Below are 5,712 nucleotides of genomic sequence, written 5' to 3'. Positions count from 1 at the left end.
ATAAATACTCTCTTTGTGAAGGGCTTTCGGTACTTTCTATTCTATACGTTCAACTATGCTGAACGAATATTAACATAGTATACAATAATGTATTGATTAATACATTTAAATAATATAAAAACGAAGATGTGGAGTATCAATAAATTGACATGTACATTTGTGATCTGCAGGAAATATTTAAATACCGTGCATTCATTTTTCTTCTTTGGATACTAATTTTCGTATATTTCGTGGATATAGATTTACAACGAACTTAAAATTTGACGAGGTAAAAACTTCTCAAAAGCCTGTATTCCACGGAAATAAAACTTTCCTTCAATCCACGAAAATTGGTACCAAAGAAAATAAATGAATCCACAGTAGAAGAAAATGTACCGTAGAAAATTATGATATGTTGTAAATAAGCTGTATTTTATAAAGACTAGTTTGACGAATGGTCTAGGTAATTGGACAATCACAGGATTATTGCACCAAGGTTGAATATACCATCGTGAAGTCGATTGCCAATAAATGGTGAGTGTTTGGTGAATCTTTCATGCATTGCATGTATCTCGTTCATATAACAGGTTTGACTTTTTTCAAAGAACTATTACTAAGATATGTTTATATATTCTCGAAAAGCTGATAAGAATCATCGACATTCTAGAAGTCCATATTCATTTGCCAGGTTTAATCCAACATTTTCTACATAAGGAAATGCCTGTATAAAGTCAGGAAAATGACAGTTGTTTTCCATTTGTTTGATTTGTTTGAGCTTTTGATTTTGCTATTTGATAGGGGACTGTTCGTTTTGAATTTTCCTAAGAGTTCGATAGTTTTGTTATTTTACTTTTTGCTCGTTTTCAATTTCCAGTGTTTTCCAGCATATTGGGAAAAAAACAATGCATGGTATTAAATCTTTTAAAGAATTTTTCATTTTTGGAGATAACCAGGGTGTCTGAATGGAGGATCGTTATTTCCGTATTCTTAAAGCTTAAGACCATTCTTTACTTTTCTTTATATTTTGCAAATTATGTTTTATTCCTTCTATTTTCGTATTCCATTATTCTCTAATTTTTATTTTTATATTTGAGTCATTTTTCTTTGCACATATTTATCTGTCGTGTAAACTAAACCAAGACCCTCTTGTGTTATGTTCTAGCTTGATATTTATACTTTCGTGCTATTATCGTAGTAAGGCAACCAAAGATCATTTAGTAGAGACAACATAACATGAACAACATGATGGATGTACCTTTAATACTATTTATTTCATATCGGTTAAGAATTAGCTGTTCTTATTGGATTAAAAGCGGCCACATGACATTCTTTATTCTTCAGTAATAAAATTCATCGGTCATTAATAGAACAAAACTGACCAGAAAACCGGTCGTTAACGGACTTTTACATGTTAATGACCGGTGGGGAGTGGTTTCTCTGTTAATTACCGATGGGGCGTGGATTCTTTGTTTAGAGAGATGTCCCTTTAATAAAAGATTTTCCTGTTTTCAATTTTATATTTAAGTTGTTGAATTGTTTGCCATGTGTTTTCGTAAATTATGAAATTATAGAAAACTTTATTGAGTATTCATATACTGAAGCAGTGTTGTCGATTATTTTTAAGCATCTGAAGAACTTGTACCAAATTTCACATATTTGCACACTCATAATGTTTACCTGATTTTTCAGATCATTGTCAAATCTCATGCATGTTAAATTGCAACACAAAAGTATATGAAAGAAACTCAAATCTAGCTTTAATGCCAAATAAATATATCTGGGATGATAACTCAATCTCGGCATTTCAAGATGCTGTAAATTCAAATGAAATCAAAAATTGTATTAGGGAGTATAAAGAAAAAATTTACGACCAAGATTCAATCAATAATGCAGCAGAAGATTTAAATAAGATTTTCCTAAAAGCTGCAGATATATCACTAAAGAGAATTATAAGAAAACCAAAGGAAAGCAAAAAGAAGAAAATTAAAAAGAGAATGGCAAGATCAAGATATAATTATTTTAAAGCAAACTTTATATCGAAAATACAGATTAATGCAAAATCACAACACAGATCCTTATATACGAGGGTCCTTTTTTAAATGCCTGAAATCGTATCGAAAGCAAAGACGAGCAAACAAAAACGAAAATTCAATCAAGATATCATGAATAAACTTGATAATTTATATGATCCAAATCCCAAAGCCTATTGACAACTATTCGATAAAATTTAAAATATCTCAAATAATAGTCAAAACAACTCTGAGAATTAGTCAACCCATCTGAATGGCAAGAATACTTTGAAAGATTGAAAAGAATGAGTAATACAGTGATGATTTGATTAAGAAGAAACTTGAATCATTTCATGATAATAATGTTTGTAATGAACTTGATTACTTGATAACACCTGAGGAAATAGAAAAGGCAATAAAAGGTCTTGAGAATTCTAAATCAAGTGGATTTAGTATGATTTCGAATGAAATGATAACAAATAGCCAAGCTGTTTGTATCCATTTAATACAAAATCACCTCCATACACAGGTCTGGCTCTAAACATAATCCAGCAAACTACAGGGGAATAACCATTGCAGATAACATAGGCAAGATATGTAATCTAATTCTAAATAACAGATTGACAAATTTTTATAAACTAGAGATATAATTAGAAGTGAGCAAATTTGGTTTTAATAAAGGATGTCGCACAACAGACCATATGTTTGTGTTAAATGCTATCATTCAAAATTTGTGAAAAATAATTCGAAGCCTATGTATGCATGCTTTGTAGATTTTAAGCGTGCATTTGATTAAGTTTCACACCTCCACCTTTTTTATAAACTTAAACGTATAGGTGTTGGAACAAAGTTTTATGACACCATAAAATGAATGTATGGAAACACAGAAACCTGTGTAAAAATAGACCAATACAGGACAAACCTATTTAAATCAAATATAGGAGTAAGACAAGGAAATATTCTTAGTCCCTGCCTCTTAAATATATATTTAAATGATTTGCCAACCTATTTTGACCAAACATGTGACCCAAGCCCATTGAACACAGACCCCTTAAGTATTTTAATGTATGCTGATGATCTAGTTCTATTATAATCATCTGAGCAAGGACTTCAAAATTGTGTTAATAAATTATTTGAATTTACAGTAGATTGTAAAATGAGTCAACAGCAAAAAGACCAAGGTTCTTGTATTTAACAAATCAGGACGACATAAACATATAAAAATATCCTTAGGAAACCAGATTTTAGAATTTGTACAGAACTGCACATACTTAGGAATAAATTTTGCAGCATCTGGGAGCTTCCAAAAGGCAAAGAAAGAACTTTATAATAAAGGAATGAAAGCTTATTTCAAATTAAGGATGACCTTTTCAGTGGAAAGCATAAAACTTAGTACTTTATTACATATTTATAACCATACATTCCGACACATCCTGTTGTATGGATCTGAAATTTTCGGTTATATACCATATAACTTTTTATCAAAAGAAACTGATTTTTTGTACTAGAGAAAATCCATACTAAGCTTTGTAATTTTTCACTTGGAGTTAACATAAAAACATCAAATATGGCATGTAGAGGGGAACTAGGTTCACTCCCTACACTTTTTTATGTAATTATGTGTATGATTAAATAATGGATTCATCTTATGAAAGAAATTGAACCTTCAAGTATTATCCTATGGGAGGCCATAAATCTATCCCATTCTATGAACAAATCTAACCAGGAATCTTGGATAGGAAACATTAAACATATGTTTAAAGTCCTAGATTTAGACTATCTATTTGTAAACCAGTCAAACTTTAAAGAAAACCATATATCAAAAAAAGTAAAAAATTCTCTAACAATGAAATTTAAAGAAATTTGGGTAGCTAATTAAGAAAGCAATTCTGGGTAAAGCACCAATATACAGTCGGGCAACTTTATTTGATAATAAATTCAAAAAAAGACAGGCAATAATTACAATATTTAGAACTAGCTGTCGTGACCTTGAAATTGAAAGAGGGAGGTATATTGGTATAAAAGCTGAAGACAGAAAGTGAAAGCTATTTAAGAACGCAGTTGAAGATGAACTACATTTTCTTTTAAAATGTCCTGTTCTAAAAGATACAAGATCTCAACATCTGTCTTATTTAAATTATAAATTCAAACATTTTCGAAAGTTTTCTGATGAAATGAAATTTATTTCGATTCTTTCATCTGAAGATTTGTTTGTTATTTCAAATTTATCTAAATTATTGCACTCCCTCTTTGAAGAACGAAAGAAAATTCTAGAGAATATCAATGTACTTTGAAAAATAGGAAAATAAAAAAGTCGATCAGGAGTTGTCTCCCATAGGCCTAGAGCTATCAATTGATTATGAAACGTATTTTCCCCAGTTCACAGTGGCTTCCAAAATGACTTAATGTTTTGCCAATAATATTTTTTTTTATTTTTTTTTTTTTTTTTTTTTATAATTATGTTACTTTGTTTAAATGTGTATACATGTTTTTGTTTAAATGTACTTTAATCACTCTCATCATTCTAATCATTCACTGCTCATTTGATTGTATAGCTCAAATTTTGGGCACCATGATTGGTGAATAAAATATCTTGTATCTTGTATATCTTGTATCTTATTTAAAAAGAGATGTTTATAAAGTCTCTGTATCTTCGAATGTTTTCATTGTCGTTTTTTCTTCGAAACCAGGTACAAATGTACTTCGTATGTTCTTTCTTGAACCTCAATTTTGTGGGTGTCTGTAAAAGCTACATCTGGCGACGATCATATTACAAAATATCATAGACAATGGAGAGTACACACATAGCACTTCTGACCCTTTTTATTCCATCCGGGTATGAATCACGTCCTGATGATAATATCCCACTAATGTCTGCAGCAATTATCATTGTAGAGTAGGACGTGGAATTGCAAACGTATGGGTAAAGGTTACAGATTTAAAAGTTTGTGCATTAACATATGTAAATCTAAACACTAACAGAACAGGTCAACTTAAACTTAAATGTAAACAAAGTCCCGACTTCAAATGGAACTGCACTTTTTATCTACGTATATACAAACAAGTCTAAATTGAAAACAACGTTCAAATCTATGATTGCTTTGGATAAAAACCTCAATTTTTATACGTGTGCATGCAAAACTAATTTCTTGGTAGAGGGGTCTAAATACAGCACAAACAACATTTTCCAAAAGACCAAATGAGTGAAAAAGTATATTTTAACAAAACGCATTTGACTAGCAGGTCGAACAACTGATGTTCTTAAACCCTGCTGACTGCCTTTGGCGATTGCCAATAAACGGATCACAAAATGTAACAAAATAGATATATATATAACTGAACTACAACTGTGTTACATACTCGAATGCAACAATGGAAGATTTTAAATTTTGAGCATTCTGATAAGGATAAACAAATACCAATCACAGAGGTTCAGTTACTGGAGAAATATCAATGCAATCCAACAGCAACTTTTCGTTATCGTCTCAATCGGCTCGAAGGGATGTGGAAACGTATAATTGTGGATTTGGATCGTTGAGAGAAATCGGAACGGTACGATAGAAACGATATTCAACTAGTTCTAATTTTGAACCAGGACTGAAAATGTTATTTTCTGTTGAAAACATAGCGTGTAATCGTTCCGGTTCATTGATTTTAGATATGCACCAAGAACTGTTCGATTCACTTTCAACTGAAGGGGTATTTTAAAGAAGTAAAACCAATA

Source organism: Mytilus californianus, unplaced genomic scaffold, assembly GCF_021869535.1.
Source record: "Mytilus californianus isolate M0D057914Y unplaced genomic scaffold, xbMytCali1.0.p SCAF_9, whole genome shotgun sequence".
NCBI lineage: Eukaryota > Metazoa > Mollusca > Bivalvia > Mytilida > Mytilidae > Mytilus > Mytilus californianus.
The sequence above is the reverse complement of the archived record's forward strand: the minus strand, read 5'-3'. Positions refer to the sequence as shown.